This window comes from Pseudorca crassidens, chromosome 4 (genome assembly GCF_039906515.1).
Source record: "Pseudorca crassidens isolate mPseCra1 chromosome 4, mPseCra1.hap1, whole genome shotgun sequence".
Lineage (NCBI taxonomy): Eukaryota > Metazoa > Chordata > Mammalia > Artiodactyla > Delphinidae > Pseudorca > Pseudorca crassidens.
The window spans coordinates 111,978,590-111,993,165 of NC_090299.1; positions in this window are offsets into that span (position 1 = coordinate 111,978,590).

Sequence of the window (14,576 nt, forward strand, 5' to 3'; positions counted from 1 at the left end):
CTGTGTAAACCTCTCAATTATTTTGATATAAAAATATATCCTACACCACCCTCCAATGTACAAATCCCACACTCACTGGGATATGTCAGCAAAAGTCTGCATCAAAAGAAAAGAGTTCATATTAAAATAGAAAAAACAGGCCTTACACATTGGAGGAATATTTTTATAAATATTTAGAATGTTATAAAGTATTTTCACTGTTGCAATTTAGATGTTATTAATAAAAATAGGACACTTGTGCCTATCGGTAAGCAAAACAATGCTTGGAAAATAAAGAAGATGGTAGATTTTTTTAAACTGGATGTTTTTAAAGGATTAAAGATGTTTTGTTTTAAAATACATTGTAGTTTCAAAAATGCAGAATAGAAAATCAAAACTGGAGGAGACGAGAGATCTTTTAGCTCTTTTGAAGGAAAAGGAAACTATCAAAATTATTAAGTAACTAAAAGTTAAAGAGCTCAACCAATGCTTCTGTAGGAGACGTTTTTAACCTTTAATAACTGAAGGAAATAGAGGGTAGGGTGGAGACATGACTTCTTTAAGGCCATGCTATTCCACTTCACCTCATCTGACTTTCTGTTTTTGATCAATCTCAAACCCCGAGCGGATTCTCTCCCCAACTACTATCTGCTTTGTGCTCCCACAGCTGGGTGAAGTGTAGTTTTTCTTTTTGTGTTCTTAGAAAAATATACCAAGTAAAAGGTACTGCTCCATCTCACGGTTATTTTATAAAATTCTCAGGTTCCAAGGTTTTTCTCTAAAATTCCCCTGAAGAAAGAGAAATCTTCAGAATAACAAGTGATCACTCTTTCATCAGGAGTAGGGATGGGAAGAAATAATAACCCAAGGGAGAAAAAGTGATAAAAAAACAACTGCTTATAGTGGTGTTTGGAGAAAATTATGTAAATATTTATGCAAATACAGCTTTGCAGAACACATCGAGCTGCATCAGAACCACTTGTGCCAGTGCGCACAGGCAGCCTCACAGTTGGATCAACAGCCTGAAAAGCAGATGTGCCAATTTCCTATATTTGATTATGATGATTCCTAATTATGCCAAAGCTGTGGCAATGTCCTTCCCTAGAAAGACTGTTAATTTTGTTTTGCTAAACCACACACACAACCTGCTTTGGACGTGTAATTCATTGTCACGTTAAGTCTATGAAATACTTATTCGTTTGCCTAATAGTTCTGAGGACAGTGGCTCACAAGGATGCTGTTTTCTTTTTTAATTTGGCATTCTCAAGCACGCAGGGGAAAAAAGAAAGAAAATATGCATCATGGTAGAGCCATGCTGTTTGACATCAATGAGACTTTTCTGCCACGGTCTACAAATGAAAAGAATACTCTTATATCGTTTTTCTTGTAAGGGCAATTTTCTTGCTTTGTGTTTACATTTCCAGTCAACAAAAACCTCAGCACCACTTATGATTAGGCATGGATTATAAGTCATAGCAAGCTGATAACACCTGATAGTACCAAATGTCAAAATTAACAAAGAGCTTGACCCATTGAGGTGCTTAGTTGCATTGATAGTTGTAGGGGAAAAAGCAAGATATGACCAATTCAATAGTCACAGAGCCTTCCATACGAGGCCTTGAACTTCTCCGGCACACCTAAAGGAGTATTTGCTAGCCTGGACTTTAGTAGGTACAGTCTTTTACACTTTGACCCCACAACTGATTTTCATATTTGCTTTACAGTTTAAAATGTGCTTTTCACTTATAATCCTTTATCTACACTGCACAACAATCCTATGAGGTCAATGTCATTATCCTTATTTGTAGATGTAGAAATAAGTACAGAGATGTTAAATTATATGTTCAAAGTAAGTTGTAGAACAAGGACTTAAATGACAACTTGTATGTAAATCAAAAATTATTTATTAAGTACCTATTTATTAACTAGACTTAATCCTTATGAAAAATAGTGACAGAGGCAAAGCTTGAGTTTGGCCCCTGCCCATCTCAAACTTTTAACAAATTGTAATTGTCTCTCTCTCCCTCCAGGAAACTAGTGGCTTCCTGTCTCTCTCTGTATGAAGAACAGACTTAGGCTCCACTACCATAGATTCTGGATCTTTCTGTCCAATCTTTTCTCAAATCCCACCCAATCTGCCTCTTTACAATCCTAATCTAAATTCACTCACTATGGAAAAACTTTGAGCCTTAACTGATTTGCCCTACAGTGTAATCTTCCAAAAAAAGGAGGATTCTTAGTCCGTTTTCTTCATTCTGCATTTCCAGCAGAATATTGAGTGGTGCCTGAAACACTGTAGGCCTCAGTAAATATCTGTTAAATGATTATAGTTGTAGTCCATCCTTAAACTCATAAAGGAACAATCTGTCTTAATTTGGGTTCCCCAAAAGCAGAACATCAGACAAGAACTTAATCTGAGGTCATTTATATGGAAGATGATCTCTGGAACAGGCATGAAGGAGTAGGAGGAATAAATTAGGGGAGGAGAAGAACCAATATAAGGTTTAATAATCAAGTTTGCTTTCTAGGTGATAGGAGCTCAACTTCCCTAGAATGCTCACAGAACTGTCCACCTGAGAAACAGGATACGTACTGGAGCATTTATCTGTGGGCTCTGTTGATAGAGGGCCACCCTGGGAGTGTTAATATCCCTACACTTCCAAAAAACACAAGTAGGTTCACACAGCTTTGGAGTAGGCATTGAGCAAGAAAGTAGAAAGATACAAGATAGTGGATGCTATCAGCATGAGGTGAGTCTCAGTTTACAGGAAACAGAACATGACAGCAGCAGCTAAAATTAGATGTGGGCAGAGAGGATGTGAAACAGCCAAAGCATCTGCCCCACCAACACAAAAGAAAGGAAAGAGACGCTCGTGATGTTTGTTCTTCTAATTTCTAAAACTAGAAGAAATTTTGGAATTTTGGAAATTTAGGAAGGAGATCATCTTCTGTTGACTGAAAGAATCAAATGTCTCAAGCACTGCAACTTCTTTCAGTTATGCAACAAAGTCAAAAGACACCTGAACATGAGTTCAAATACAGAGATGCCACAAGCTGAATGATAAGATTCTTGAACCATATGCTCAAATAGAAAAGAGAAACCCACAGTATATTGTTAAATTAACTTCCACCTGAAGGCTTGAAATAGGAATTTAGGAATAATTAAGTTTTTGAATCTAAAATAGTAATTTGTGGGAATGCAATCAGGTATAGCTTTTTATAAAGGATTGAGAATCTGTGACATTTTGATACAAAAGGAACAAGCAAGTGTTTCTTGAGCTGAATCTGTAGACTTAGATTAAGTAAGTTTTAGCTGAATCAGACAAAGTCTGATGACATGATTTGGGGTGATTCACGGGTTGAAGAATATATATACACACATGTATATATATGTGTGTATATATATATATATACACACACATATATATATGTACATGTACTATATATATAATACACACATATATGATTTGGGGGATTCACAGATTGAAGAATATATATATATTATATACATACATATATAATATACATATATGTTATATATATATAGTAAATGCATTCTGGATCATCTTGATGACCACCTTATGATAGAGATGCCCAAAACATAGAATTGTCTTTCATATTTAAAATTTAAAAATTCAAATTCTATTTGAATGACAAGTATTAAGTTAACAAGTAAAAAGAATTGAGAACCTTAATATTTCTGACAAATGAAAGTCATGTTATGTTATGGCATACTCTAAAAAGTGTTTGTGGCATTTGAGCAGAAAAAAGTGATAGAAAATTGAGTCATCACAAATATAGTGTAGTGTAAGCATTCTCAACTACAAAAAACCTGCTCCACAGAAATCTGTACCAAAGAGTGATTCAGTCTTAGCAAAACAATGTCACTTGTAACATTAAATTAATGTTATTGGCTTTCTGATTTTGTTATTTGATTGGTAAATGTGCTTTTATTAATATAAGGACAATAAGTATAGAGAATTTATTCCCCAAACTTTTGTTTTAATTACTTAAGAACCACTATAAGAAATTTCTTTTTTTTTTTACTGAAAACATGATGTTTAATATATCTTTTCTCCACCCTTTCCTGTTTAATTCATCTCTCAGAGCCCATCAGGGCCCTTTTAGAAGGAAGCCCCACATTACTTAAATCTGAGAAAGGTTGACTCGGGCTGTAATGTGTACCCAGGAGCAATGGCTCGATAAGACTTTATAAAAACCTCAGTGGGTTAAAATAGATTTGTATTGTTCAAGCAACTACTGTATACTAAACTATTATATATAAAATTTTGCGTGCTGCAGAAATAATGAAGAGAGGGAGTCAAAGCACTGCTATAAAGAAACTAGTGCCTAGCTGGAAAAATAAATCACTGTTGTCTTAATTAGCATGGCAGTAAGTACATTATACTTGCTAAATAAAAGGTGAGGACAAAACCTATAAAAGGCAGACAGTGACATGAGCTTGGGTGTGAAAAGGGGCTTCATAAACAAGATGAAATTTGGAGAAGGCCTAGAAGGTGAAAAGGATGAGGATTTGGAAAACAGAGAAAAGCTTTCCAGACAGAATGCTGGCACAAAAATGAGAAAGTGGAAGAGTATATCGCTGGAGTGCTAGATAAATTATTCCACAAAATGGAACTACATTTTGAAGAATAATGGAAGGTAAGATAGGAAAGGAAAATAGGGGTCGTAGTTAAGAGAACTGTGAATACCAACACTGCAGTTTGAAATTTTAAGCTCTAGACAATAGATAGCCAGAAAATTTGGGGCAGGGGATGGGACAAGGATTGAAGTATTATTTTCAGAATACTAGAACAATGTCAGTGATGGCTGAAGAAAAAACAGGTCTTTTTGTAGCTCAGCTTCAAATTATCCTAACCCCTGTATGAACTAAAGCCATAGAAGAGTGGCCTTAAATCAAAGAAGCCAATATAAAATCTCTTGGAGAAATATACCATCTCTTAGGCCTCAAATTATCTCAACAATGTTTCATATACAAGGTCAGACATGCAATCCAAATTAGAGGAGAATAAGAGAAGAATAAATAAGAACCTGATTTAAAAAAAAAAAAAAGAAAAACATGAGAAAATAAAAAGAGAGCCACAGAGATATCAGCAATAACTTTAAAATAACTATGCTTGATATGTGAAAGGAAATAAAAGAATTTTGACAGAGAACTAAAATTTAGTTTTAAACAAAACACATTTTAGAAAAGAAAAATGCAATAACCAAAATTAGGAACTTAATATAGGGGTTTATGAGCATCTTAGATAAGGTAAAGAGAGGATTAATGAACTTGAAGATAAGTCAAAGTAAGATATTCTGGATGAATATTACCTATTACCTGTTTATTTCTTATAGTTTCTTTTTGTATCTTAAAATAGGGAAGAGAATTACTTATAAAAAAAACTTCAGACATGAACAAGAGAGCAATTCTTCAAACCTCCCAGGTATTCTGTCTGTTAAAGATCTTATTTAACAACTTTCCCAAAGGACACCTAGCTTTCAAGTAATTTTTTGCTTTCTCTCATGGGAGATTTTCCCTGGGTTGCTTCTCACTGAGTCATTTACCACTCCCAGTCTTGTTCATATGTTAAACCACCCTACGGTTAATGAATCACCTCTATATCCTGCCTTATCGTTTGCTTTTTTCCCCTCATAATTCCCCAGAGGAAAAAAAAACAGGGAAGAAAAAAGCCATTTAGGACCATAAAATTGGACACCCATGGAAATTCAATGCCTTAAATGAATGGAGTCTCAACCCAAATGGTAAAATAGCTCCTTCCCTACTTCTCCCAATGTTACATCTCACAGTTCTAACCTATACTCTTCTTTAAAGTCTCTAATTAAAATCTGTTCAAACACTTATGTTTGTTTAGTGATACACTGCCTACATTGAGAATAGTTTGGAAGAGTAACCTTAAACAGAAGAAGTGGGGTGAAGAAAATAAAGGAAGGGAAACAAGGGGAGGATGAGAAGAAAGGGAAGCCAGTAAAAAGGAAAAAAGGGGATGATGAGGGTATAGTAAAAGAGAGAAGTAGAATAAGAAAGAAAATTAGGGAAGATTAGTGGAAAATGGAAAACAAAAAATGAAGACTAGACTTCTGGTGTCTGTTTCCATGTATAAGGAGTTTGGAAGTCACCACTCTGTTCTAACAACAAGTAAAATGTTAAAGACTGAAAAATCAACAACTCTTCTTGGATCCCTAAGAGAGAGGAGGATACAGGGAAACCTACTTCCCCCAAGACTGGAGAGACAGGTGAACACAAGGACTCATGGCTTAACCAGAGCAGAGACTCACAAGTAGAAACCACCATGAGAACCCGTGCTGGAGTAGGAAAGATTGAGCTGTAATTGATGAGTTGCTGGAGTCTCAGTGAGGGCAGCTAAAACTCCAGAGGGACCCAGTCACAGGGAGAGGCCCCAAAATATTGTGACAGTTATCTACAGAAGGTGACCAGGTTCCCATAGTAAATATCAGAGAAAAATCTTCTTGTGCTTCTGACAAAGGGAGGGAAAAAGGAACCATTTTGAAATATGCCGGAGCACTCTGTTCCTTCAGGAGAAACTAGTTAACTAGAGCGTAACCTGCTGGGGTATAATCAGAGCCTAATTGGCCTGGTGGAAGGGAAATACCCAAATCCAGCCCACTCTGGCCACTTTGTCCCAACTAAGGAGGGAAGAAAAACTGAGAAACACTTGTGAAGTTCACGGTCCAGAGGCGTAGGCTCACTAAAAGACTGAGACCTAATCATAAAACTATAGAACACTTCCCCTCAACCAACTCCTCACTCATTACTCAAGTCTTACTTACAGCAGTTATTTTACCCAGTACAAAACATCTAGTTATCAAGAAAAAATGACAAGGCATATAAAAAGGCAAGAAACACAATCTGAGAAGACAGACCAACCATCAGAACCAGACATGACAGGGATACTGGAATTATCAGATCAAGAATTTAAAACAACTATGATTATCATGCTAAAGACTCTAATATATAAAGTAGACAGCATGCAAGAACAGATGAGCAATGTAAACAGAGAGATGAAATCCTAAAAAAAAAATTCTAGAGATAAAAAACACTGTAGCCTTTGAAGAAGGCTTTGATGAAGAATGCCTTTGATTAGCTTATTAGTAGATTTGACATGGCTGAGTAAAGAATCTCTGGTCTAGAGGATATATCAATAGAATCACCGGAAATAAAAAGCAAAGGGGGAGGCACCAAGATAGCTGAATAGGAAGACTTTGAGCTAACCTCATCCCACAGGGACACCATAATTAAAACTATTTACTATTTATCAATGAGAACAACTGAAGACTAGCAGAGAAGATTTTCCACAACTAAAGATATAAAGAAGGAACCACAACAAGATAGGTAGGAGGGGAGGATGTGGGATATATTCAAGACCTACAGCCCCAGAAGGTGAACCACAAATGAGAGGACAATCAAGTGCAGAGGTTCTCCCCAAGGAGTTAGGGGTCCAAGCCCCATGTCAGGCTCCCCAGCCCAGGGGTCCTACACCAGGAAGGTGAGGCCCCAGAATGAATGTCATTGAAAGCCAACAGGGCTTGCTTATGGGAGAGCTGGAGAGACACAGGAAAAGGGCACACACAAAATCTTACATGCTCTGAGACCCAACACAGAGGTGGTAATTTGAAAGGACCCTGGATCAAACCCACTTGTTGATCTTAGAGAGCCTTCCAGAGAGGTAGGAAGCAATGGGAACTCCTCCTAGGGGCACAGAAGCTGGCAGCAGCTATTCTGGGGAGCCTGTGCTACCATGAGGACACTGGTGCCAGCAAAACACAATTTTGGAGTCCTCCCTTCAGCCTATTAGCACCATGGTCTTGCACACCCACCAACTGGTTGGTACCACTTCCAGAACCCCCAAAGCCAAGCAGCCAGGCATGTGGGGATTCAGCCCCACCCATCAGTGGGCTGGCAACCTCTGCATGAGGCAAGACCTGGTGACAAACAGGCCATAGGCAAGCCACACCTACCAGGGTACCCACAATACTCAGCCTTGTCACAACAGAAGGGCTCAAACAGCCCACGTAAGGGGCACCCCCAAGAGCATACTGTTCTGGTGGCCAGAGTGGGATGTGCTGCTGGGCCCCACTGAAAATCACATACATAAGGCCCCTTCTCCAAGATTAGGAAATGTAACAGACCTAACTAATAGATAGAAATAAAAGCAGAGAATTAAGCAAAATTAGGTGAAGGAGAAATATGCTAAAACCCCAGAAGAAGAACTAAGTGAAAAGGTGATAGGCAACCTACCTGATAAAGAGTTCAAGGTGGGCTTCCCTGGTGGCGCAGTGGTTGGGAATCTGCCTGCCGACGCAGGGGACGTGGGTTTGTGCCCCGGTCTGGGAGGATCCCACATGCCGTGGAGTGGCTGGGCCCGTGGGCTGTGGCCGCTGGGCCTGCACGTCCAGAGCCTGTGCTCCACAGTGGGAGGGACCGCAGCAGTGAGAGGCCCGCGTACCACAAAAAAAAAAAAAAAAGAGTTAAAGGTAAAGATAATAAAGATGCTCAATAACCTTGGGAGAAGAATTTTAACAAAGAGTTAGAAAATATAAAGAAAAAACAATGAGAGTTAAAGAATACAATAATTGAAATTTAAAAACTATACACCAGAATGAATCAAAAGTGGATTAGATGATACAGAGGAACAGATCAGTAAACTGGAAAACAGAGTAGTAGAAATCACCTAAGCTAACAGAAAAAAGAAAAAAGACTTTTAAAAACTGAGGAAAATTTAACAGGCCTCTGGAATAACATCAAGCATACTAGCATTCCCATTATAGGAGACCCAGAAGGAAAAGAAAGAGAGAAAGGAACAAAGAACTTATTTGAATAAATAATAACTGAAAACTTCCTAATGTGGGAAAGGAACAGGTATCCAGGTCCAGGAGCACACAGAGTCCCAAACAAGATGAACCCAAAAAGATCCACACTAGGATACATGGTAATTAAAATGGCAAAAATTAAAGATAAAAAGAGAATCTTAAAAACAGCAAGGGAAAAGCAACGAGTTATGTACAAGAGAGCTATCTTAAGATGACCAGGTGACTTTTCATCAGAAACACTGCAGGCCAGGAGGGAGTGGCATGTTATATTTGAAGTGATGAAAGGAAAAAGCCTACAACCAAGAATATTCTACCTGGTAAGGTTATCATTCAGATTTGAAGGAGACAGAGTTTTACAGACAAGCAAAAGCTAAAAAGATTTCAGCACTACTAAGCCAGCTTCATAAGAAATATTAAAGAGACTTTTCTAAGTGGAAAAGAAAAGAACACAACAAAAATTTGAAATTTACAAAAGGAAAAATCTCATTGGTAAAAATAAACAGTAAAGGTAGTAGATGAACCACTTACTTATAAAGTAGGAAGGTTAAAATATAAAAGTAGTAAAATCAGGGCTTCCCTGGTGGCGCAGTGGTTGAGAGTCCGCCTGCCGATGCAGGGCACATGGGTTCATGCCCCGGTCCGGGAAGATCCCACATGCTGTGGAGCGGCTGGGCCTGTGAGCCATGGCCGCTGAGCATGTGCGTCTGGAGCCTGTGCTCCACAACGGGAGAGGCCACAACAGTGAGAGGCCCGTGTACCGGAAAAAAAAAAAAAGTAGTAAAATCATCAATATCCACAATAAGCAGTTAAGGAATATACAAAACAGAAAGATGTAAAATATGATGTTAAAAACAATAAACTTTGGGTGGGGGAGTTAAAACAAACGGTTGTTAAATTGCGTTTGAATTCAAGAAATCATCAACTTAAAAAGACCTTGTATATATATAGATTGCTGTATATAAATGTCATGGTAACCACAAACCAAAAATCTATAATAGGTACACAAAGAAAAAGAAATCCAAATATAACACTAAAGATAGTCATCAAATCACCAGGAGCAAAAGAAGAAAAAAGGGGAAAAAAGAAGTATAAAAACAAGAACCAATTAACAAAATGGCAATAAGTACACACCTATAAATAATTACTTTAAATGTAAATGGACTAAATGCTCCAGTCAAAAGACACAGAGTAGCTGATTGGATACAAAACACAGATTCATATATATGCGGCCTACAAGAAACTCACTTCAGCGATAAGACATACATAGACTGAAAGAGAGGAGATGGAAAAAGGTGTTCCATGTAAATAGAAATGAAAAGAAATCTGGGGTAGCAGTACTTATATCAGACAAACTAGATTTAAAACAAAGAGTGGGACAAGAGACAAAGAAAGACAATACATAATGATAAAGGGATCAGGCCAATAAGAACATACAACAATTGTAAATATATATGCACCCAACATAGGAACACCTAGATACACAAAGCAAATATTAAAAGACATAAAAGGAGAAATTCACAGTATCACAGTAATACAAGGGAGCTTTAACACCTCACTTACATCAATGGACAGATCATCCAGACAGAAAATCAATAAGGAAAGACTGGCCTTAAGTGACGCATGAGATCAGAGGGACTATATATTTATATAGCATTCCATCCAAAAGCAGCAGAATACACTTTCTTTTCAATTGCACATGGAACATTCTACAGGATTGATCACATGCCACAAAACAGGTTTCAATAAATTTAGGAAGACTGAAATCATATCAAACGTCTTTTCAAATCACAATGCCATGAGCCTAGAAATCAACTACAAGAAAAAAAAAGAAACAGGCTTCCCTAGTGGTGCAGTGGTTGAGAGTCCGCCTGCCGATGCAGGGGGCACAAGTTCGTGTCCCAGTCTGGGAGGATCCCACATGCCGTGGAGCGGCTGGGCCCGTAAGCCATGGCCACTGAGCCTGCACATCTGGAGCCTGTGCTCCACAGTGGGAGAGGCCACAGTGGTGAGAGGCCCACATACCACAAAAAACAACAACAACAACAACTACAAAAAATGTAAACACGTAGAAACTAAACAGTATGCTACTAAACAACCAATGAGCCCGTGAAGAAATTAAAGAGAAAATCAAAAAATACCTAGAGATAAATGAAGATGGAAACACAGCAATCCAAAACCTGTGGGAGGCAACAAAGCAGTTCTAACAGGGAAGTATATAGCTATACAAGATTACCTCAGGAAACAAGAAAAATCCCAGATAAACAACCTAACCTTACACCTAAAGTAAGTAGGAAAAGAAGAACAAACAAAACCCAGAGTTAGTAGAAGGAAAGTAAAAACAAAGATCAGAGCAGAAATAAATGAATAGAGACTAAAAATAAATAGAAAAGTTCAATGAAACAAAGAGCTGGTTCTTTGAAAAGATGAACTAAATTGATAAGCATTTTGCCAGACTCAGCAAGAAACAGTGAGAGAGATCCCAAATAAATAAAATGAGAAATGAAAAAGGGGAAGTTACAATGGACTCCACAAAAATACAAAAGATCATAAGAGATTACTACAAACAATTATATACCAGTAAAATGGGCAATCTAGAAAAAAAATGGATACATTCCCAGAAACATGAAATCTCCCAAGACTGAAACAAGAGGAACTAGGAAATATGAACAGACTGATTACCAGGAATAAACTTGAATAAGTAATAATAATAATAAACTTCCAATAAGCAAAAACCCAGGACCAGACAGCTTCACAGGTAAATTCTACCAAACATTTAAGTAAGAGTTAATACCTGTCCTTCTCAAACTACTCCAAAATTTGAAGAGGAAGGAGCACTTCTGAATTCATTCTAGAAGGCATCATGTTGAAACCAAATCCATACAAGCACATCAGAAAAAAAGAAAATTACAAGCTAATGTCACTGATGACCATAGATGCAAAAATCCTCAGTGAAAAATTAGCAACCCAAATTCAATGATACATTAAAAGGATAATACACCATGATCAAGTAGGATTATCCAGGGATGAAAGGGTGATTCAATATTCACAAATCGGTCAATGTGATAAACCACATTAACAAATTTATGAATAAAAATTATATCATTATCTCAATAGATGTAGAAAACCTTTTCCCAAAATTCAAAATGCATTTATGATAGTAGAAAAAACTCTCAACAAAGTGGGTATAGAGGTAAACTTACATCAACGTAACAAAGGTCACATATGACAAACTTGCTAATATCACACTCAGTGGTGAAAAGCTGAAAGCATTTCTTCTAAAATCAGGAATAAGACAAGCAAGCCCACTCTCACTACTTTTATTCAACATAGTATTGGAAGACTTAGCCACATCAATCAGACAAGAAAAAGAAAAAAAAGAAACCCAAGTTGAAAAGGAAGAAATAAAACTGTCACTGTTTGCAGATGACATGACACTATATACAGAAAATCCTAAAGACACCACCAAAAAACTATTAGAAGTAATAACCGAATTCAGTAAAGTTACAAGACATAAAATTAATGTATACAAATCTGTTGAATTTCTATACACTAATAATGTATTATCAGAAGGAGAAATTTAGAAACCAATCCAATTTACAGTTGCATCAAAGAGAATAAAATACCTAGGAATAAATCTAACTAAGGAAGTTAAAGAACTGCACTCAGAAAACTCTAAGACACTGATGAAAGAAATTGAAAATGACACAAACAATGGAAAGATATACCATGCTCATGGATTTGAAACATTAAAATATCCATACCACCCAAGGGAATCTACAGTTTCAATGCAATCCCTATCAAAATACCCATGGCATTTTTCACAGAACTAGAACAAATAATCCCAAAATTTGTATGGAACCACAAAAGACCCCAAATGGCCAAAAGAATCTTGAGAAAGAAGGACAAAGCTGGAGGTATCACAATCCCTGATTTCAAACTATACTACGATATACACACAATGGAATATTACTCAGACATAAAAAGAATGAAATATTGCCATTTGCAGCAATATTGATGGACCTGGAGAATACCATACTAAGTGAAGTTAAGTCAAAGACAAATATTATATGGTATCACTTATATGTGATATCTAAAAAGATAATACAAATGAATCTATATACAAAACAGAAATAGACTCATAGACATAGAAAACAAATTTATGGTTACCAAAGGGGAAAGGCAGGGGAGGGGGACAAATTAGGAGTATGAGATTAACAGATACAAACTACTATACATAAAATAGATAGGCAAAAAGGATTTACTGTATAGCACAGTGAATGATATTCAATGTCTTGTAATAACCTATAATGGAAAATAATCTGAAATTATATATATATATATGTGAGTCATTTTGCTGTACACCTGAAACTAACACAATATTGTAAATCAAGTATACTTCAATTTTTAAAAAATGTCCATGCTACCCAAAGCAATCTATAAATTCAATGCAATCCCTATCAAAATACCCATGAAGTTTTTCACAAAAGTAGAGTAATCCTAAAATTTGTATGGAACCACAAAATACCCTGAATAGCCAAAGCAATTTTGATAAAAAAGTACAAATCTAGAGGTATCATTCATTCTGACTTAAGACTATACTGTGAAACTACAGTATCAACACAGTATGGTACTGGCACAAAAACAGACACGTAGATCAATGGAAAAGAATTACTAACCCAGAAATAAAACCATGCACTTATGGTCAATTAATCTACTACAAAATAGGCAAAAATATACAATGGGGAAAAGACAGTCTCTTCAATAAGTGGTGCTTGGAAAACTGGACAGCTACATGTAAGAGAATGAAATTATAACATTTTCTCACACCATATACAAAATAAAGTAAAGATGGATTAAGTACCTAAATATTTTGAATTAAAGGACAATAAAAATAGAACTTATAAAAATTTGTGGGATGCAAATAACGCATTGCTTAGATGGAAATTTATAGCATTGAATTGATATATTAGAACAGAAGTGAAATATAAAATCAATATTCTAAGTTTCCACCAAGGAAACTAGAAAAAGAAGAACAAATTAAATCTAAAGTAAGTAGAAGAAAAGAAATAAGAAGTAGAAGATAAATCAATGAAATTGTTAATAGGAAATCAATAGAGAAAATCAACAAAACCAAAAGCTGGTTCTGTTTAAATATAAATAAAATCGATAAGCCTCTAGCTGGGCTAAGGAAAAAAGAGAGTGGACATAAATTACTAATATCAGGAATAAAATAAGGGAAATCACTACAGACCCTATAGACATTAGAAAGATAATAAATGAATAATATAAACAACTCTGTGCACACAAATTTCATAACCTAGGTGAAACAGACTAATTCTTTGAAAGACACAATTTGCTAAAACTCACAGAAGAAGAAATAGACAATATGAATAATCCTATATCAATTAAAGAAATTGAATCAATAATTAATAATCTTCCAAAACATAAATCACCAGGCCCAGGGGGGCTCATGTGTAAATTCTATCAAACATTTAAATTATACTACTTCTCTATAATCACTTCCAAACAATAGAAACAGAGGGAATACTTCTTAATTCATTCTATGAGGTGGCATTACTCTAATACCAAAACTAGACAAAAACACAACAAGGAAAGAAAACTACAGACCATATCTCTCATGAACACATATACAAAAGTTCTCAATAAAATATTAGCCAATTGAATACAACAATGTATGAAAAGAATTATACACCACAACCAAGTATGATTTACCCCAGGTA